The following is a 23,078-nucleotide window of genomic DNA, read 5'->3' on the forward strand; positions in this document are numbered from 1 at the left end:
GGGTTGGGCTTCTGTTGGCGGTACATGGGTGGCTGCCGTGTGGCAGGGACTCCGCTCCGGCACACTCGTGCGATGTGCCCAAGTTTGTTGCAATGCGAACAAACAACGTTCCTGAACCTACAAGTAGACCTGGGGTGATTCCCTCCGCAGCTTGCGCAGGGCGGCAAACGGAATCCGGGTCTCCCCCCAGGCCTCAAGTGACTGCTCTGCATCAGGTGACTGTCCTCGAACTCGGGATTCTCGTAGTCGGGGCTTGTGTCCTCGTAGTGTACTCTGGTTTGTCTTGGTGCTGGCTGGTTTACGTTGGCCCCTCGTTGTATGGTCACCGATGATTTCTCCGCTGACTCTGACGCTCTTGCTTCGTTTAGCGCTATCTGTAGGGTTAAATTCGGGTTTGCCAACAGCTTCTTTTGTAGCGAAATGTCTCTTAACCCACAGATGAGCTGCGCTAAAATGTGCTCGTCCAGATCCCTGAACTCGCAGTGAGTTGCTGCTTTTCGTAGGGCTGCAACATATTGATTGATGGATTCTCCCGCCTTCTGGTTCCTCGTGTTGAATTCCTTGCGGCAGACATGGCGGGAAGGTTTTGGCGCGTAATGAGTTTGCAGAGCCTGTTGCAACACCGTCCACGATACTGCCTGTATTGGAGTAGGCGCGGTGAGGTCTCTGGCCGTATTGAAGACTTCCTTTCCGCAGTAGCCGAGGAAGATGTTTTTCTTCCTCGCGTCGGTGATCCCCGTGTATTCGTTTGCTTCGAGGAAACACTCGAAACGAATCATGAAGGCTTCCCATTCGTCGTTTGCTGGGTCGAAAGGAGCGGGGGGAGCATGCATCGCCATCTTCTCTGTTTGAATTTGCCGCGCTGCGGTGATCTGAGATGGCTGCCGGAATTTCTGCCGAATTCCTGGGCTGGATCAAATCCGGAGATTCTGGAGGTAGCGTTCTTCGTCCTATCTGCCTCTCGATCCCACCTTCGTCGCCAATGTTAGATCTGGGCAACGAGAGACAGACTGCGGACACGAAGTGACTTAACAGCTCTTTATTAGTAATAGTAGTGATCCAGCTTCCTCTGTGGTCGGAGGGTTCCCCTTTTATAGGGATCGGGTACGCCCCTCGACCAATCAGAACGATACCTGTTTCCCGCTGTAGCAGCGGACCAGAGGGGAGACTTACTACGATATATGCTAATATCTAACACTTTCCTTTCCTAATTCTGTTTGGTACCTATACCCCAGAAATCTTGTACTGAAATAATGTCAAGTTAAGTTAAGATCAAGTTAAACGTATGATCTGTTTTGGCAATATTATCTAGCCAAGATCCTTTTAAGATTTCACTCACACTTATTTTTTCAAATTGATTTACCAGGGTTTTTTTTTTTTTTTTTGGTTGGGGAGGGCGAGAGAAGAGTTCAATTTTAGTGTTATATACAAGTTTGTAGCTTGTCACCCTAAGAATCTGACACTTTAAGAAAGAAAAATCCTCTTGATTTCTGTCAGGAAATCACATTCTAAATTTTCAGAATGTAACTGAGATTGATATGCTAATCTTTTCATCTCTGGAAAAATATATTAAACTGAAATCTGGTCATCTTTATAAACCAACTGGTTTCTGGGCTTTCAGCACTAGTGATTTTTAAAATACCTTTCAAGTCATTTTGACTTCCTTTCCTTAGCCTTACTCTCTGCTATCTTAGCAGGTAGAAACATGTGCCTCACCTTTTCTGGGTCTGGAAGCTCAGCAGGAGCAAATCTGGTTAGTGCTAATGTGACAATAGCTGTCCTAAAGATACCTAAAGATAAAGCAGGCATAGAAGCAAACAGACAAAAAGCCAGGGATCTTGTTTAAAAAATTCATTTGGAAGATAGATAAGAAAATGTCAAGTCCTTAATGAAATAAAGAAAAACATGTCACCTAAACAAAACAAAACATAACATAACTTGGGGCCTGACAACATGGGAAGCTTCTCAAATCCTATTAACAACTACCAGATGTGAAAGACAAGAATTGCTGCCAATGAATCAATAAAGCAAGGACTTTTAGGCCCTGAATCCCTCTTATCTCTTTGAGTCATCTTTGGAAGCAGACTTGGCAACTTCTGCCCCTTTAGGTAGTGCCTGGCAGATCACAGTTAAGGACATGGGTAAATGAATGAGAATGTGAGCGTGTGCAAGAAAGAAAGAAGTGAGTTCGAGTTCTGTTTTTGATGCGAAAGCCGGCTCAGTGATTTGGACCAGTCACTCTTTCAGCCCAGGTTTGTGAATGAGTTGTTTCTCATATTCATAATATTTTTAAAATGCATGAAATCAGATGGAACAGATATTCAGGAAGGACCATTCCTCTCCATAGGAAGGATATTGTCTATATTGAGGTAGGTTACTATCCTACTGCAAACTCTATTTTAATTCTGCATGCTCTTTCATGTTTTTCAAGTATTTTAATTGCCTACTGGGTGCCCACTAGATTAAAGCAATTCTTCTCAAAGTGCTTGGAGCAAAAGTAAACCCACTCATGCCCGTTCACTGACAATTCTCCAACCATGGTTTGCCATGGCAATCTGTGAGAAGAGATATTAAGTGATTATCACACTGGAGATAAGAGGTCAAATGCAAGATTACACATATCTTTTCTCCAAGCTCAAGTAAAATAGCCTTAATGGCAGTGTGGCTACCTCTGAAGGCCATCTACTGGGAGACTGTGGTTTTCTTGTATAGTTGGTGGGCCTGGGTTCTGATCCAGCAGGGCACAGTGTATGTTCTTACGTTCTTTAAAATCACTGATCCTACAAAGCTTGATTTTGTGATGGTGAGCTATCATATGATGATGCAATTTTAACAGACTACCAACTTTCAGCTTCATATGAGAATAGGAGTCTGCAAGGGCAAAGAATAAAATCATTTCTCACCAATGGAAAGAAATGCCTTGATTGCTTGTTTCAGGTGTATCACGAGAGCAACAGCAGAGCAGTGACAAGGAATCTGCAAGAGGTCTAAGGACATGCCTATGAAATTAAGACTCACGTGGGGCTGTAAGGAACAAAGTGGTAATGATCAGGGCAGTGGCTGCCCTCATTCTTTCCACTGCCATGAAAACGTACCAGGTGTGCCACATGGTCACCAGGTGTCAGTGTTCTGGTCCAAGCATACGATTGCTCTTCTCAGACAAATAAACTTTACGCAGAGGTTCAAGCAGATCAGATTATCAGGCATTCTCAAATCAGTAATTTACAGTCATGAAGAGATTCTTCCGAATTGACCTTAATCTGTGCCATTTACGTAATATCGTGAAAAAATGGTAGAACTGCTCCTATCGTGAGAAAAGCACACTGTTCCACATTGGCTAGAATTCATAATGACCGGGATTTGAGCTACACATATGCAGTAAGCTCCCAATGGCCAATCAGAAACACAGGTGTGACCATGTGACATAAAACTACATTTCCCAGAGGTAAAACTGTATTACCTGAGATGCAGTCCCTTAAAGAAACAGTAATTAATTCCCAAACTAACTTAAATAGTACACTCCCCGCCTGGAATTATAAATTCCACTATCAACTAACTTTTAACTAAAGTAATCATAAGCATAGCATCGAACAGTGCTACCATTAGGTAGACACAATGCATGCAAAGCTTGAAGTTCAATCTTCAAGTTCATTCTTCCTTCGCAGCAGTATCAGGTCAGTGATTGGCCTGGTGTAGTAATAATAATAATAATAATAATAATAATAATAATAATAATAATAATAATAATAATAATAATAATAATAATAATAATAATAATAATAATAATAATAATAATATTTAATGCTTCTAGACCGCCCCCTCTCCCGCAAGGGACTCGGGGCGGTGTACAGTTCATACAAAATATAACAGGATACAATTAAATTAAATATGTACAGTTGACAATTGACATGGAGGAGGTTAAAATGTAGTTAAAAGAACTGTACAAAGCAGATATAAAATAAATTCAAACCCCTAAAAACAAATACAGTAAATTAAAAAACCCTAAAATAACCAGATATAATACATTTGCCAGGAGGGACAGTTGAATTATGCCAGGCCTGCCAGTCGGAACAGGTGGGTCTTCAGTTTTTGCCGGAAGGAGCGGAGGTCAGAAGTGGTTCTAATGTCGGGGGGGAGGTCATTCCAGAGGGTTGGGCCCATCACAGAGAAGGCCCTACTCCTCGGTGTCGCCCGCTGGCATTGCCTAGTGGACGGCACCAGGAGAAGTCCCTCCCTGTGTGAGCGTATTGGCCGCAGGGATGTATGTGGGAGGATGCGATCCCGCAAGTAACTAGGTCCCGTGCCATGGAGCGCTTTAAAGATGGTAATCAGCATCTTGAAACGCACCCGGAAAACCACAGGCAGCCAGTGCAGCTCGCACAGGAGAGGTGTTACGTGGGAGTACCTTGTACTCCCCATCACAGCCCGCGCGGCTGCGTTCTGAACTAACTGCAGTCTCCGGGCGCGTCCCAAGGGCAGCCCCATGTAGAGAGCGTTGCAGTAATCCAGGCGGGATGTCACCAGCGCATGTAGAGTTTCTTGGTGAAAGTTTGTGGGTCACAGCATGATTCCTGTTGCTTTGCGACCTGAACTTCAACCTGGCGAACTAGTCCATCATCTCTGGATAGGACTTGATGCACAAACCCTCTGGGCCACAAGTTCCGAGGTGCGTCCTTGTCTTTTAGTAAGACAAGGTTTCCTTCTTCAAGGTTAAGCTCTTTGATCTGCCATTTGTGATGCAAGGTGGACAAATATTCTTGCTTCCAGCACTTCCAGAATGTGTTGGCAAGCAGTTGAACTTGTCTCCATTGTTGTTTCTACATGTCCTTGGTAACAAAGTTTCCTACTGCTGGTGGCCAGTCACCTGTTTTTTTGGGTCAGCAAGATAGCTAGGGTAAGGATAGTTGGATTTTCAGGATCAGAAGAAACTGGACTCAAAGGTTGAGAGTTGATGATAGCTGCCACCTCTGCCATGAGGGTGGTGAGGATTTCATTCGTTAGCGTAGGTGTCCTTATCAACATGGAATCCAGGGTTTTGCAGGCTATTCCAATCATTCGTCCCCACACTCCTCCCATATGGGATGCATGGGGAGGATTGAATGTCTATTCAAAGTTATGGGCCTTCAGGAAGACATCAATTGCTAAGTCTAGGCAAGTGCTTTCACCTATCTTCAATTCCTTGCAAGCTCCTACGAAGTTTGTACCACAGTCAGATCTAAATACAATACAATACAATAGCAGAGTTGGAAGGGACCTTGGAGGTCTTCTAGTCCAACCCCTGCCTAGGCAGGAAACCCTATACCATTTCAGACAAATGGCTATCCAACATCTTCTTAAAGACTTCCAGTGTTGGGGCATTCACAACTTCTGGAGGAAAGCTGTTCCACTGATTAATTGTTTGAACTGTCAGTAAATTTCTCCTCAGTTCTAAGTTGCTTCTCTCCTTGATTAGTTTCCACCCATTGCTTCTTGTTCTACCCTCCGGTGCCTTGGAGAATAGTTTGACTCCCTCTTCTTTGTGGCAACCCCTGAGATATTGGAACACTGCTATCATGTCTCCCCTAGTCCTTCTTTTAATTAAACTAGACATACCCAGTTCCTGCAACCGTTCTTCATATGCTTTAGTCTCCAGTCCCCTAATCATCTTTGTTGCTATTCTCTGCACTCTCTCCAGAGTCTCCACATCTTTTCTACATCGTGGTGACCAAAACTGAATGCAGTATTCCAAGTGTGGCCTTGACTGGTCCTCTGTGTGCTTGGAACTGTCTTAGAGCATTGATAAGCATGACTTCCATGGATTCAATGACTTTGCTATGGACAGCTCGAATGCTAAGACATGTGAAAAGTATGGCCCAGCATTTGCTGTTAGTTTGCCCACCATTGATCTGACAGATAAACATGAACCAGGGGCCAAAGAAGTTGGATCTACGTTGGTGAAAGGAGGTTCAGGATTAAGGCGTTCAGGTGGCAGGTAAGCCATCAGCTGGTGTTGTGTCACACCTCATTGCTTGCGACAGTGCAGGCACTTGTGTAAGACAGTAGTGATGAGCCTCTTGACACTTGCGATCCAAAGTTCAGCAGCCCTAACAGCTCCTGTGAAGTGCCTGCCTTGAGAGTGGACATTGTCATGGTGTTTCTGGACCAGCATGTTCATCACATGTTGGCGAGCAGGAAGGATAATAGGATACTTGAGATTTGAGGCTATTTCAGCCTTATCTAGATGCCCTCTTACCCGAAGTAAGCCTTGTCAGGAATGGGCACAGCTTCAGAAGTGAGCTGTGCAATGTAGTGCCTGGGGAACAGATGAGGAGCCTCATTCCAGCAATGCTGTTTATTCATGATAAGAGCAGACATAAACCAACTTCCAGTTTCCCACCGACAGCTCCTTTTAAGGGAAGCTCTCAGCCAATTAACCAATAACTTTAAAATACATCCCACACTTGCATGGCAGTAGGAAAAGCCTCTGCTCGTGCCTGTGTGGATTTAACACCCCTTCCCACCCACGGGATGTTCCATTAATTTCGTACTACACAAACATAATCATCTAGATACATTGGTCTTCGACAGCTTTGTGTTGACTTGCAGCTCTCTTGTATTTCTTTCGGGCCCCCACCCATTGACTGCATCCTTGGCGCTTTTTCAACTACATGGATTGCTAATGCTCTCCGAGGCCTCCAATTGGGCATATCCCTCAACTGGAGATGAAAAAGAGCAAGGTGGACTCCATGGCAGTGGACCCTCAATAACGGGTGCTTTATTCTGCACTGGACTTGGCCCTTCCGATACCATTTCACTGCATTGTCGTCCCTCTTGCTCTTCTAGATCCCCACCCCGGTTTGCTTTTTTCAGCTCCCTAGCAGCTATCCCCACTGCACAGTTCCGTGTTGTCCATCCTTGAGCTCCACCCAATATGAACAGGGACCTGTGACTTCTGCCATATGTGCCAGCACCCATAGAGGTTGACCGGTATAATTTCAGGCATATACTTGGTCACCTTGCTCAAATATTCTGATCGTATTTTCTCAATCTGAAAGGATTTCTATTGAATAATCTGGATGTATTCTTTCTAAATTTGTTCTCAGGAGGAGACCCATAAGTAATTTGGATGTTATCCTACCGGTGGCTACACAGGGAATGATGTATTGTTTGAACAAATACTTATTAAGTTTCTCTTGATAGTCCCCAGGGTCCATCCGAATCAATGCCTCATTCATCGCTCGCACCATTCGTTCTGCCTTTCCATTACTTGAGGAGTGAAATGGTACGACAAGGACGTGATATATTCCTTGATTTGCTAGGAATACCTTGAATGCAGTTGCCATAAATTGAAGCCCATTGTCCAATACCAACATGTCAGTCAACCCATGTGTTTCAAACATTTTGTTTAATACTCTGGTAATAGCGTCCATCATAGTTGACCTCATCATGGCCACCTCCAGCCATTTAGAATACACATTGACGACAATTAGAAAACACATTCCATTTATTGGCCCCACAAAATCGATGTGAATTCTAGACCAGGGGCCTTTTGGTGTTTCCCAGTCCCATGGTGGTGCTGAAGGAGGTACTGGTCTCGATTCCTGGCATGCTTGGCACATGAAGGCCTCTACATGAAGGCCACTCCGCAATATCTCTATCTATAATTGGCCACCACAGATAGCTATGAGCCAACGGTCTTCATCCTTACGATGTGGCCTTCATGTAGAGAGTCTAGCAGTGATTTCCTTAGCCTTGAGGGTATCATTATCTGATTCTCCCACAACAGGCAACCCTTTTGCCACAGAAAGTTTGTACTGCCTTGCACAGAATGGCTTATACTCTACACTTCCTGTCTTTTTCGGCCATTCCCTCCCCACCCAATTTAACACTTGCATGCTTGTTTGATCTTTTCTTGACTGGTTTGCCACTTCTGCAGCTGTAACCAGTTTAGACAGCATAGTCTCTATCAGCAATACCGATGCTGCTGGACCTGGATCCTCCACTAGATTTGGTAGCGGACAACGACTTAGGCCATCACCATGGCCCAGTTCCATGCCAGGTTGATGTATAAGTCTATAGTTATATGCTGCTAAAAACTCCATCCAGCGCATCATCCTTGGGGACAGGACCTGTGGTGTTTGCCAGTCCCCTGCAATTAGTCCCAGCAACAGCTTATGATCTGTTACTAAATCAAATTTCCTTCCGTATTCATGGAATCTCTTAATACCAGCAACCACAGCCAACACCTCTTTATCAAGTTGGCTATAGTTCCTCTCAGCTGATGATAGCGTCCTGGAAAAGAAAGCTATTGGAGCTTCACAATTGTCTGGAAGGCAATGACTTAAAACTCCCCCAACTTCAAATAGGGATGCATTGCATGTCAGGACTAATGGCAGGTATTCATTATATTAGACTAGGACACTGTCTGAGGAAATTAATTTTTTCACCCCCACAAATGCGGCCACTTCTCTGCGTCCCCAAACCCATGGCACCTTTTTTTCCTAATAGCCTATATAGTGGTTCAGCCACAGATGCCTTCTGTCACAAAAACAGAAAATGAGGAGTCCCAAGAAGGCCTGGAGTTCCATCTTATTCTTTGGTGCTGGAGCAGAATGTATTGCTTGTACTTTCTCTTTGGTAGGGTGCAATCCAAACGCATCAACCAAGTAACCTAGAAACTCAACTCGATTTACTGCTGCTTTACACTTTTCTTCCTTTACCTTTAGCCAGCCTCTTGAAACCTTTGTAACACTAGTTGCAGTCATTCAAATAGTTCAGGTTTACTGGCCCGGATATGAGCACATCATCAACAAGGTTCCAGTATGCCTTGTTGAATCAATTTATCCAGTTGTTCATCAACCTTGGGCTTTAATGCAAATGTTACTCTTCTTGGTTTCATTCTTATTGGTGTCACTTTAGGGTCCAAACTGGATATTGGGGTACCCCTATATTCTCCCAATTTCCCATCAAATACGTTGATGAACTTTTTACTCAATTCTCTGATGGTCTCTCCAAGGATTTTGTGAACCCCAGTAATGCCTAACCCCAACGCTGCAAACCAATCCAGTTCCAGGAGGTTAGGCTGTGAGCCTTCTACGACAACCAGTTTAAGTGGCCTGGATAAATCTTTATATTCTATGTGGAATGTTCCACTTCCTTTGATGGGAATGTTATTTCCCTGACAAACTCTCAAATGGATATGGCTTCATGTAAGCTTCCGCTCGGATCTATGTGGCAACAATCTTCGTAGGGTCTGCCAGGATACAATTGTTGCCGACACGGTATCCACTTCCATCTGGCAGGGTGATCCTGCAATACGGACAGTAATGTAAATTTTACTACTTCCCGGAATCCCAGTTTGATTGCTCACCCTCTCTAAACGACGAGTGTCTGTATTAATAGTAAAACACTCATCCTCTGGGGTCCTCAGTCTTGGTGGGCCCTGCTTTCCCCCAACACTACGACTTGGAGTCTTCCTGTTGGGGTGGCAGGCAATGTGGCCTGGCAAACTTGCGCTAGATGACCCTTCTTCCTACACCATCCGCGAACGATATTTTTATGGTGACACGTAGCTCTTGGGTGGTTTCCGCCACAACCTATGCATGAGGAGGACAGCCACCGATCCTCAGTCACTCTGCGATCCTTGTTGGCCACCCTCAACCGATGGATGTCAGTGTGATTATCTTCCTCATCTTCAGTGTCCCCCTGCAATTCTGTTTTTCCCCGATGGACAGTTGCCCCCTTTCTGGCCGTCTGGGGGCTACCTGACTTTTGTATCTCTTCAGTCAATCTATTTGATGATTCAGCAGCTTGCTCCTCCTGTAGTGTTGTTTGTAGTGTTAATGTCGGTTTTGCCAGTAATCATCTCTGTAACCAAACATCCCAAACCCCACAGACCAATCTGTCTCAAAGTGCTTTGTCTAAGTTGCTGAATTCACAGTAGATAGCTGCCTTCCAGAGGGCCACCATATAACAACTTATAGACTCACCCTCCACCTGTCCCTATAGTAAAAAGCATGTCTTCTAGCATTGCAAGATGATCGGGGGGCCATAATGTTCCACAGTTTACCAAATAATATGTCCCAAGGAACTGTCTGAAGGAGTTGGGGCGCAATGAGGGGCCCTTGCCATCTTCTTTTCCACAAATGCTCAAAAAAAGTGCTTGTTTGCGATTATCTGTGATATTTGTATAGTCATTAGCTTCTAATATACAGTCAAAAAGGATTAAGTAAGAATCCCATGTCTGTGTTTCAGACTCAAATGGTGCAAACTGTGGTGGGTTAGCCATTATCTTTCCCAAAACAAAAGAGCCATTCACGTGTGCCTCTTAATCTCTGTGGCCCCTCAATTAGCAGTTCTCAGTGTTGGCTCTGAGCCCAGGAATCCCTCTTTCATTGCCAATGCAATGTAGTGTAGGAAACAGACGAGAAGCCACATTCCAGCAGTGCTGTTTATTCAAGATAAGAGCAGACAATAAACCAACTTCCAGTTTCCAGCTGACAGCTCCTTTTAAGGGAATCTCTCAGCCAATTAACCAATAACTTTAAAATACCTCCCACACTTGCATGGCAGTAGGAAAAGCCTCTGCTTGTGCCTGCATGGACATAACAAGCTGGATTTCGGGAGAGGCTCCTTAGACTTTAGGCACTCAAATTCTACCAGGTACACATCTTGTTGCACACTCTGCAGAATGGCTCTCTCTACTTGGGTATGGCTGTCTGGGGAGCCCATCTTGTGATGCAGGAAACAGATGATCACTGCCACCCCCGATACGAGAGATCTCCATCTGGAGAAGTGTTTGAAGTGACCTAGTTCAAGGGGACAGTTAAGGAGCAGTTTTCCTGTCTCCTTGACCACTAATGACAAGCATGTGGCCTGGATGGTTGTCTTTTTGCCCTGTTGGGGAAATTTGTTGGGCACCTCAGGTTGTATGTCGGTATCATGGTCTGGGTCTTTCAGCTCGTGTTGTTCTGATCCCTGTGACATCAGGGTATCTGGGCGAGCCAGGAACTCTGAGTCCTTTAACCAGGTCGATTCTGCCAACTGAGATGCAAGAATAGAGCATGTGGCGTGGTCTACTGGGTTCTGATCTGTTGCCACATAAATAAATAAATAAATAAATTTGAATTTATTAGCCGCTCCCTTTCCAGGCAGGACTCGGGGCGGCGTACACTAGAACATATAAAACATAACACGTGTGTACAAACACATAAACATACATATATACAAAGACATACATGCACGGAGGAGGTAACAAATTACAACATTTAGACAATTAAAAAACCATTAACATACCCCAATAGTAAAAACCCAATATACAATAAAAATTTAAAATTTAAAAAAGATACCTCCACTGCTCAGGATTTGAAGATTTTCTGATACTATCTACTCTATTGCTTAGGTAAACATAGAAGCATTTGCTTTCATTGTGAATGTAGCCCAGCACCACCTTACTGTCTGTGTAGAAGGTGGTGGTTTGTAGCTCAAGGTCTATCATCTTTGTTATCAGGTCTGCAAGCTCCATGGCCAGGACAACACTGCAGAGCTCCAACCTTGGCACAGTGTGACCTTGTTGTGGTGCTAGTGTCACCTTTCCCATGATGAAACCAATGTGTCATTCTCCCTGCCATAGATCCTGATGACACTATAGCTGCTATTGCCTTCATTGATGCAACTGAGAAGACATGCAGTTCTTTCTTCAGTGTGGCAATGGGCGAGATGGGAATGTATGTGCACTACACATGAACAATTTGAAGACAACTCAGGGAGGTTCACCACATCTCCCATTCTTGCTTCTGCTCTGGTGGAAGTGGCTTATCCCAATCTTTGGTGTTTTGGAAGAGCATGCGCAGAAAGAGCCTCCCCTGGATCGTTACAGGTGCAGCAAAACCTAGGGGGTTGAACAGGCTGCTCAACATTGACAGAACTCCTCTCCTTGTAAAAGCGGTCTTCTGGGCTGGGGTTCTGAAGTTGAAGATGTTCTTCTTCAAGTCCCAACAAAGATCAAGACTGCATTGGATGAAAGGCGCATCTATGTCGAAGTCGAGTTCTTGCAGTCCCTTAGCGTGGTCTTCAGGATTGAAGGCTTCTAGCACTTCCTCACTGTTGGATGAGATTTTATGCAGCTTAAGGTTGGCTGCCTCTAGCATCTGGCATGTCTTTTTTAATAGGTCTGTGGACTCTGCCAGAGTGAGTAATGATTTTAGGCCCTCATCAACATAGAAGTCCCATTCCATGAATCATTTTGCATCTGCATCATATTTGGCTTCGCCCACAAGAATGGTGTGTTGCAGGTCATAGTTGGCGATTGCCAGGGAAGAGCCATTTCCAAAGACGGGCACTTGCATTCAGTACTTCGTTATCTGTTGGTTGTGCTGTTCATCACTGAACCACAGGAAATGTAGGTAGTTGCAATGATCTTTCCTGACTAGGAATGAGTAGATCATCTGGTGATCACCTGGTGATCATAGCCATCATGGTCATCATGTTGGCCATGATGGCTATGGCTGCCATTCTGGAGTGGATGAGCGTGCTAAGCAGACTGTTGGTGAGATCAGGTCCTGTGAGAAGGACTTTGTTCAGTGAGAGGCCTTGGAACTGCGTGCTGTCATAGAATACTACTCAGATCTGACTTGGCTTCTGTGGGTGATACACTCCAAAGAATGGCAGGTACCAGCATTCCTCATCATTTTTCAGAGGTGGGGCAAGCTCAGTGTGCCCGTTCTGGACCATCTTGTCCATGAACTCCACTAAATGAGCTTTCATTTTGGGCTTCCTGTTCATGATTTGTCTGAGACTGATGAGGTAAGAGAGCACTTGCTCATGGTTGTTTGGCAGGTGCTGCCTGGGTATGCAAAAGAGTAGTGGAGCTACCCAACTCCTGGTACCATCTTGTTGAAGTTCCTTATCCATCAGCCTCAGAAATTCTTTGTCCTCTCTCAACAAGGCCAAGTCTTTGTCTTCTTTGCTGGTCTGGAACATTGTTGCTCCTAAAATGGAAGTTTAAGTTTAAGTCATGAAGTGTTCTTGGCATGGTTTCAAGTGGGATGCTCTCCCATTGTGGAGAGTGGAAGTTGGGAAGACATTCACTTGCGTTGGGGCCTGCAGCTGATTGACACACACCGAGTCCTGTCTTGAGGGCAAATGGGAGCCCATTCGGCCTTTGACCACTCCCTGGGAGATGAAAGCTTTGGGGGTATTTGCTCCCAGCAAGAGCATCGATTTCAGCTTTAAGATCTAAAGCAGTAAAGTGATTAGCCTCAGGTAAGGTATGGTGCTTGCTGACTCTGGTGTCGCAATCTGACTGCGAACATCTGATAGGGTGTCCCATCCAGCACTGGCAGCAGTGGGAACTGTGCACTCCCATCCAATGATTCTATGCAGAGTCCATCAACTTTTCTCCCCACATGCACTGGTACCCATTGCATGTTGATATTGTGAATTGTGTATCTGTACTTTGGAAGTCAAAGAGGTCGAAGAATGCTGACCTGGCTAATGATTGATTGCTTTGTGAGTCTACATATATCGTCACGGCTTCTTCTGGGCATGTAGCTGGGTAAACTTTAGTTAAGCAGATCTGGTGGCATGTGCAAGGTAATGGAGAACCACCACATACTGAGGTGCAGCTGATACTTGTGGTAGCTTTTGGGTGTGCTTTGGAGTGATGTGGAGATTTATTATTTGGAGGAGGATCAGCAGTCAGACTTGTGTCATCTCAGAATTTGGATGTAGGGTGCCTGAGGGGTCTGTCACTTGCAGAGGTACCTTAGCTGTTCAGGTTTTGGCCATGTATTCCATAGATTCACAACACTTGTTGCAGGCTTTGTACTCCCTAATCAGAACTTTCCTTTCCTACAGGGACTTCTTTCCAAATTCTCTGCACTTATTCAAAGCATGTGACGACTTGTGGAATGGACAGAATGGGTCTTTATTTGTTTTTGGGGGTTTAAGTGGAACTCTCCTTGACAGTTGCACATCTGAGTTGTGGAGTTAGTGACGAGTGTTTTATGTACAGACACAAAGGCTTTTCCCCTTGCATTTTGCATTGGACTCTTGAACCAGAGTACTGAATGGTCTTTTTGGCAGCTGAGGACCTTTTTTCTCTAAAACCTTGATTTTGAGAGTCCTTGCATAGCTTTGTTTGATAGGCAACAAATTCTGTGAGAGCAGCAAAGGCAGTGTCTCTGTCAAGATTGTTCGCCCTGTAAACATCAGATAGTTTGAGCCATTCTTTGATTAACTCTCCTGGTAGCTTTCAAATGATAGGCTTCTGCACTCTGTCCTGGTGGAGATATGTAAGTCTCTTCGGGATGGAATCCTGTTGAGCTATCCATAGTTGTTTAAGGAGGGTAGAGAATGACCATAACTGGTCAGGTTCATGTAGACTGATGTCAGGGAAATCATTGACCTGATTCAAGAGTGCTACCTCCGTCAACATAGATGTGCCATACCGTTAATCGAGTTCTTCCCAAGCTGCTTTAAGAGCGCTGACTGAATCAACTAGATAAGCGAAGTAGATTTGTGTTATTATTTGTGCAGAATTTGGTCCTAGCCAAGCTAGCATATATATGATCTCCTCAGCAGGCTATAACCTTCGGCACAGATGGTATGTGAGAAGATGTGCTCTGCTAGATGTCAAGTCCACCTTCCTCTGCCAACGTTGCCACTCTGCATTGGCGTTATATGCAGGGGATGGCAGTAAGGTGTACCCCACGGATTTGGTGGGATCAGAACCAGTGGCTTCCCGTTGGCTCTGACAGTACAGCCTGGAAGAGTAGGGGTGGTTGCCAAGGATAGCTGGTATTTTTCTACAGAAAACTTCTCTACAATTTTATTTTGCCATGGCACAGACACAAGTTGCTGTCAGGCCTCCAGTCATATTCCTTTTAGGATCTTTGGCCCTCCACATTCTCTCTCTTTCTTTACCATACTGTTTCATTAGTGGGGAATTTGGAGGGGGGATAGTAAGGAGTAGAATGTGTGTTGTCAAAATAAAACATTCCAGAAGCCCAAGGTCATTCTTTGTCTCCACACCTCTGCACCTGACCAGAAACAGATGGGTGGAAATACTAGCGTGGCAGTGGAAGTTTGGACCATGTGATGGACTTGGGTTGTGGGAGCAAAATCATGAACTTTCAACTGGGTGGGAAACCCCGGAAGCTTTCAGATTCGGGTTTCCACAGATTGTAACAAAATGTCTCTCTTATTAAATTGGAACTTTGATTAAAGCTATGCCTTGGACTCTGATTTAATTCTGGATGATATTTGGAATGCTGACAGTTGCTTTCGTTCCTGCTCTGCAGGCTGATTGAGTTCATTATTCTGGTCGTTCGTGTTTGACTTGCCTTGAAGACCTGGTGAAAATTCTCTGGCCTTTGCATCAAGCCTGGAGGTTGCGGCCTATTGTGTGTCTTCCTGCTGAGAAACATTCGCTTCTGCTGATGGGCTGACTAGATCGCTCTTTGTCTCCTGGTTTATAGGGGTAGATTCTTTAGATTCGAGGCAGGGGTCTCGTGGTGTGGGTCTGATGCTATCAACTTTCTGATTAAATTGTAGATCTGGCAGTTGTGATTCTCTTCCTTGTCCCCTCTGTAGCGAACACTGGTCATCCACATAGGCTTCGACATGCTTGTACAGGTTCTCTTCTTCCAATTTTATAGGATCGAAGTTGAGGGAGATGTAGTTAGCCTCCACCTGTAGAACTTTGGCCCATACTATTTTTTCCATAGCTTCTCATTTGTGCTGAAGAGCACAAGGTTGGTCTGAGCTTTGCTAACTCTTCCTTTTCCTTGACTTCATTTAGAGAATTATCTGCTGCGGCAGCTGCCATCTTTTCCTTTAGCAGTTGCTCTCCCTTTGACACCTCTAGATCTACCTTAGCTATCTCAGCTTCGACTTGTGCTTCTGCAGCTTTGGAAGCTAGATATTTTGCTCTAGATGCCCATGACATCTGACTGATGGGAAGATTGCTGTGAGATGCTGGGTCAGGCTTTCTTAGAGAAGTGGGAGGAAGCTGCCTGTGACCGTTGGAATCGTGCATGTGAGACACTTCAGATGCGGCCTTCTCTCCCGATGTATCCTTGGGACTAGATGCAGATGCTTTCTTAGAAGCATGAGAGGAAGCCACATGCGACCACTGAGATGGTGCATGTGAATGATGGTACACTTCAGATTTGGCCTTCTCATTCAGTGTAGTCTCCCTCTTAAAAATATCTTGGATAAGGTCTTTGCTACTTCAAAATTGCTTATTACACTCGTTGCTTTTCTACGTTTTTAATTGTAAACATTTATACACATTGACAAAAACATATACAACACTTACAAATAACATTGGAACTTCCCATTCCTTCTTACAGCAGATATCTATTGGTGCATCTTTACAAACATTTATCCCTCTCAATCCATTTCTTTACATTTTTACATTTGTCATCCTTTTATTTCTTACTCTTTTGCTTATCAGTCTATATTTGGTTATTTGTATCAGTCAGTCTTTATTGCTCTTCTACTAATGAATAACTTTTTCTATTTCTGTAAATCCTACTTTTCCTACCTTCTTATTATTAATTCCTACTTCTTCTATAATACAAACTATATTTTTCAGATTCTTACTTCCTGTTCCTATCATCTAGCTATTTATACCATTTTCCCCAAATTAAATAGTACTCAGTTTCCTCTTTTCCTTGAATTTCCTTGGTCAATTTATCCATCTCTGCGCATTCAAGATAATGAGATAATCTTCCATATTATCTCATCCTCATTCGGTATTGTGTTATTCTTCCATTTTTGTGGAAGCCACTGTAATGATATGTAGAATTGGGTAAAAAGTCTCATTATTGTATTTTGTTGATTATACTATTTGTTAATGTCCAGAGGTGCAGTATGTCTTTCTGGAGTTTTTTGTCATTTAGTTGTGACTGGATGCTGTTTAGGCAGCCTTCATAAACTCTCCATTGCATGAGGAGCTGATCCATGACATCATCCATTGAACAGAGGTGTTTTGGGGGGGTAACCCATCTTTGGGTTTCTTGCAGAGTTGCTGCAACTTCTTCCAGGAATTGTCGTGCCATTCATAGAGACTTTCCCAATCCTCCAACAGACTCAACCACTTAATCTGAGTAGGTTTTCTATGCTGCCTTAAGTCATAGGCTGTCTGAGGTGCCTCTGTCTTTTCTGAGAGTTGGACATCCGATTCTGAGTTTTGAATGACAGATTCCAAGCTCGTATCAAGGTTAGGCAAGGGGTTTGGCAATACTGACCAATCTGCCATGGCTAAAGAAGTTTCCATGACTAGAGTAGCACAGGAAATTTCCTGAACGTATTATGAATTTTGAGTTCAATTCGCCTTTTGGCCCCTAGGGTGCATTGCAAACTTTGGAAGATGTGGGCACAATTCACTCCGCTAGGGTGCGTTGCATATGTTTGGCTTGAAATACTGGATTGTAGTTTGTAGAGTAGCCACCAGAGGGAGATGTTTGTGACTAATGTTTGGAGTAACTGGCAGTGGCGTTTTTCTTTTATCAGGGTTGCAAGCCGTCACTCAGATTCTGAATTCCCTTGATTGGGATTTCAGCAATTTCAAGACTGTGGATGCTCTGTAAACCTCCAAAGAATTCTGCCTCGCCAATTTATCAAACGAAAATCAAGATAACATTAGGCTGGTGGCTCTGCTTTAGATTGTTAACTCAGATTTGAAGGTGTTGCCTGTAAGGAATTCCGATGCAAAAGCTTCCTGTAGGAGTGTAGGCTATGCTGGAGGAGCTGCTGTTTTCATACAAATTATGTTTCCATGGAAACCTTGCCATGAGGCTTGAGGCTTTTACAGTTAAGCAGTAAGGCTTTCGCTTATTTGGGCAAAAATAGAAAATTGAATCCTCTGCTTTGATTTACTGAAACTGGTTTTTCTTTCTTTGCAAAGCTGATTCCTGTTTCCAAGCCATGTGTCTTCGGGCCTTTCCAACGGCAGATCGGACTGGATAGGTTGGGGAGGGGGGCTGCTTTATCATGCGATTTCTGAGTTCCCTTCCCTGGAGCTCAACTGAATGCAAACAAAGCCTTTCTTGTTTTCGAACAGGGAGAGAGAGGAAGCATGCTTTTATCACTGAAAGAATCTGTTCTTTGCAAAGAGAGGCTTTACACTTCTCACACAAACACAGTCTTTCTTTAGCAAGGATAAGTTTAGTTTTCTTCTTACTCAAACGAAGTTTGGTTGTAAAAATAACATTTTTTCACTGTTCTGGTCCAAGCATACGATCGCCCTTCTCAGACAAATAAACTTTACGCAGAAGTTCAAGCAGATCAGATTTACTATCAGGCATTCTCAAATCAGTGACTTACAGTCATGAAATTCTTCTGAATTGATCTTAATCTGTCCCATTTGCATATCGTGAAAAAGGTAGGGGCACACGAAAAGAAGAGGTGTGCTCTGGTTTCAACAGGTTTACATGAAACACAGGATAAATCTGCTTAAGATGCTTTGGTAACTCCAATCGTACAGAAACAGGATTAATGATTTTCACAATAGGGAAAGGACCAATATACTTCGGCCCCAGTTTCTTTGATTTCTGGGTGGTTTGTAGAAACTTGGTGAACAAAAACACTCGATCTACTTTGTACTCCCTTTGCTTCACCCTCTTTTTGTCAGCCTGTTTCTTGTGCGCCCGGTGAGCAGCCTCCAATGCCTTGCGGGTCATGGGCCAAATTTGGCGAAGCTGGTCATTCCACTCGGAGAGGGACAAAATTTGCGGTTTTTCTCGAGGCAACTCAGGAATTAGTACAAAGTCCTGTCCAAACACAACTCTAAAAGGGGTCAAGCCAGTACTGTTGTGCACAGAGTTGTTGTATGCCAACTCAGCATGTGGTAACAGTCAGCCCAGTTATCTTGTTGATAATTGATGAAACACTGGAGGTACTGTTCCAAAACAGAATTAGTCCATTCACAAGCCACATTAGTCAGGATGGTGGGTGAAGCTTAGCTCCTGGGCAGAGCCAATTAGCTTCAGAAACTCCTTGTAGAAGAGGGAGATGAACTGGACCCCCCTATCTGAAATTATGCATTCAGGAACTCCATGTAACTGGTATACATGTGAAATGAACAACTTAGCTAACGACTTAGTTGATGAGATTTTGGAACAGGGTACAAAATGAACTTGTTTGGAAAACAGGTCAGTAATTACCCAAATCATGGTATTTCCTAGACTCTCTGGCAATTTGACAATGAAGTCCATCGATATCTCCTTCCATGGGGTCTCAGGGCAGGCCACACCTTGGAGAAGGCCCTGGGGTTTTCCCGGTGGGTACTTTCCGGCAGCACAAACGGGACAACTGGCTATGTAGAACTCAATGTCTTTTTTCAAGGTCACCAAAATTGTCTCTTAACCAGATGTAAAGTCTTTACAAATCCAAAATGGCCTGCCATTCTCGAATCGTGGTCCCATTGAAGAACAATAGTTTTCAGGTCAGCAGGAACATATAATTTAGCCCCTACCCAAGCCAGTCCATCCTTTATAGTGCATTCGTTTGAATGTTCCTTGAACCAGTCATCGGACTCAAGGCCCTCCTTGAGTTTGCACATAAGGTCCGTCTTGACCTCTAAATTTGAAATGCCTTGGCTTTTAGTAATTACCAGGGTAGCTAGACATTTTGCTGGGATGACTGAGTGAACTAGGCTCAGCTTAGAGCTGTTGTATTGGGGAAACCTAGACAAAGAATCAGCCATGACGTTCTTCCTCCCCAGAATGTACTTGAGGGTAAAGTTGAAACAGTTGAAATGTTGCACCCAACGTACCTGTTTAGGAGATAGCTTACGTGGGGTCTTCAATGCTTCCAAATTTTTATGATCAGTCCATATTTCAAAAGGGTGTTATCCCCCTTCTATGAAATGTTGCCAGGTCATCAAAGCCCATCTGACCGCAAAAGCTTCCTTTTCCCATATAGCTCATCGTCTCTCAGTCTCTGTCAGTTTGCGAGAGGTGTAAGCACATGGCTGCAATTTTCCATCAGCATTCATTTGAAGTAATACTGCCCGCACCGCCACATCATTGGCATCAGCCTGAACGATAAATGGTGCCTCCATATCTGGGTGTTTCAAAACGGGTTCAGCGGCAAAGAGTCGCTTTAATTTCTCGAAAGCGGCTTGACACTCCATAGTCCAATTCAAAGGCTTGGCCTCCCCTTTTGACTTTAGGAGATTTGTAATGGGCAGAGCAATGCTGGCTAACGAGGGGATAAATTGACGATAAAAAATTGCAAATCCCAAAAACTTTGTAATTGTTTGCGGGTGCGAGGATGTGCCCATTCAGTTACAGCCTGGACTTTCGCTGGGTCCATCTTGATGCCGTTGTGGGAGAATCGGTAGCCCAAGTAATCAATTTGCTCTTGATGAAATTTACATTTAGACAATTTGGTATAAGGTTCTGCGGCCCGGAGTTTCTTGAGTACTGACCGTACTAAAGTCACGTGTTCATCACATGTTTCTGTGTAGATAAGGATGTCGTCAAGGTAGATCATCACTCCCTTGTACAGGTGTTCATGTAAAACTTCATTTATTAATTGCATGAAAACAGCTGACGCGCCCTGTAGGCCAAATGGGAGTACTCTGAATTGAAAACACCCGAGTGGGCAGTTGAAAGCAGTTTTCCATTAATCTCCCTCTTTGATTCTGACTCGGTAGTAGGCCTCACTTAGGTCCAATTTCCTGAAGATCTTCCCTTTACCCAATTGGGCCAACATATCCTTCATCAGAGGGAGGGGGTATACATTTTCCATGCATGCATTATTAAGAGTCTTGTAGTTAACACAGAGATGAAAGGAGCCATCTTTCTTTTCTCTAAACAACACGGGGCGGCCACACGTGGCCTAGCAGGTTCAATAAACCCCCTTTTCAAATTTTTGTCAATAAACTTCCGTAATTCCTCCATTTTGCATGGGGTCATTGAGTAAATCTGGGGTTTGGGAAGTTTTACTCCTGGGAGGATCTCAATGCTGCAATCCATCACACGGTGAGGGGATAATTTATCAGAGGATTTTTCACTGAAAATGTTCTTTAGGTCCCAATATTCCTTTGAGATTTTCTCCTCCCTCTCAATTTTTTCCTGCCCGGCGGCCACTAGGTTAGGTTCAGCATTGATAATATTGGAAACCCTCCCTTCTCCCTCAGGGGGTTTAGTGGATTGGATGCACAACCATCCTTTCTTCCAGTTGATGTGTGGGTTCCATTTACGTAGCCAGGGTAAGCCCAGTATGAGAGGCCGGTCCATCTCCGGTGCCACAATGAAACTTAATGTTTCCTGATGATCTCCCATCCACATGTCTATATGTTCAGTCACAAAATGGGCAGGACCCCCCCAGCTATAGACCCATCTAGCTGGCAAAAAGCAATGGGGACTTTCAAAGTTCTCAGTTTTAAGCCCATTTTCCCCACCAATGCAACATGTGCATCCCGAGTCTAAAAGGGCCAGCATTTTTGCTTGGGCGCCAGTAGAGTTCTACTGGAATGGTCATGGGGCCCAATCAGGAACTTACCAGATGGTCATCATCGGATTTGGTTTTGCTTTCCCCCGATGAAGAGGACATTTCTTCTCTTGGGATGGGAGGGAATTGCGCAACAGGTTCCACTCCTTTCATGGCAGTGTCCCTTCTCTTCCCAGGTTGTTTGTCTGGCTTCCTCTCCCTCCCAGAAGAGGGCTTTGGGCCAATCTCGGAGCAGCAGTTTGCTACCCGGTGCCCCTCCTTTCCCCAAAGGAAGCAGGTGGTAGACCGGGGCTTGCTTGTAGACCAAACTTTTCCTACTTTTGGAGTTCCTTTGGGGGGGGGGGTTGGGAAGGGTAACTTTCTCTTTCTCACTGTCTTTGTGGTACTTATCTCTGGCTAGATCAATCTCCACATCTGCTGCCAATTCGTACCGGCGTTGCAAGTTACCGGGGGGGGGGGAGCTATTTACACAATTTTGGTATATATCTTTGTTTAAGCCATCCATAAAACTATCCATTAAAGCTTCTTCCAACCATTCCCGCATATAAACGGACAATTCACGAAACTCTTGCATGTAATCAGCCACTGGGTTCTTCACCTGGGTAAGGGTTTTCATTCTGATTCTGGCCTTCCGCTCCATGAGCGGGTCATCAAAGCATTTCCTCTGGGCGGCCATAAACCTATTATAGTTTCTCAGCAGGGGGGAGTCATCGTTATGCAGGGCAACCATCCATGCCACTGCCTTGTTCTCCAGCGCCATGGTAACAACTCTTTCCTTGGCTTCTTCTGTGGGGAGATCCTCTCCGAACTGTTGCATTAAATTTCAGACTTGGACCAGGAAAAATCCTAGTTCCTTTGGGTCACCTTCAAATATCACACCAAGCAGGGGGACTTTTGCCATCCAGAGTCTGCGGGGGGGCCCTCCTCCTCTTGGAAGGGCTCTCGCGGTTGCTGCTGCCGCCGGGGCTTGCCCATCCTGATGAGCTCCACTGTCTGCCCCCAGGGCCCCCCTTGGGTGGAACAGGGCTTTTGCAGTTCTCTCTTCTAGGTCTGGGAGATCAGCTTCTCTTTCAGGACCGCTCTCATGTAAACATCACCTCTCCCAAGCCTCTTGAAAGAGTTTCATAGCCTAGGACATCATAAGGTAACTCCAGCTGGAATTTCCTTTGAAGGTTTTGGTTTTATTTACACTCTCCTTGGAAAGTGTTAGCTCCTAGATGAGTGCGAAAGTGACATCTTGCTTAATGTCAAGCCGGCCTCCCTCAGCAACCAAGAAAGAAACTACTTAACTCCATTTTGCAGAATTAAGAGTACATTTACTGGTTATGAAAAGATAGCAGCTAAGCAAAGCAAGATTTGACGCAAAAGCGTGTGAAATAATACATATCAATATGTGACCAAACCCCCTCCCCCTGGTAACCCTCATCCCAGTGTCCAATCTGCAAATCCCTGAGGTGTCATGTGAGTTCCATCTTCAAGGAGCATCATCAGGTTGGTATGCAGTACAGTTGGCCTTGACCGACACCAAGCACTAATCTCCAGCATGCGGTAGACGGTGAGACCAAAACTGCCTTTTTACAATCTCTCCTGTACTTAAACTTCCCCTCCCAAATACCAGCCCCTCCCTCCCC

The sequence above is a fragment of the Natrix helvetica genome (genome assembly GCF_964273705.1).
Source record: "Natrix helvetica genome assembly, chromosome: Z".
Classification (NCBI taxonomy): Eukaryota; Metazoa; Chordata; class Lepidosauria; order Squamata; family Natricidae; genus Natrix; species Natrix helvetica.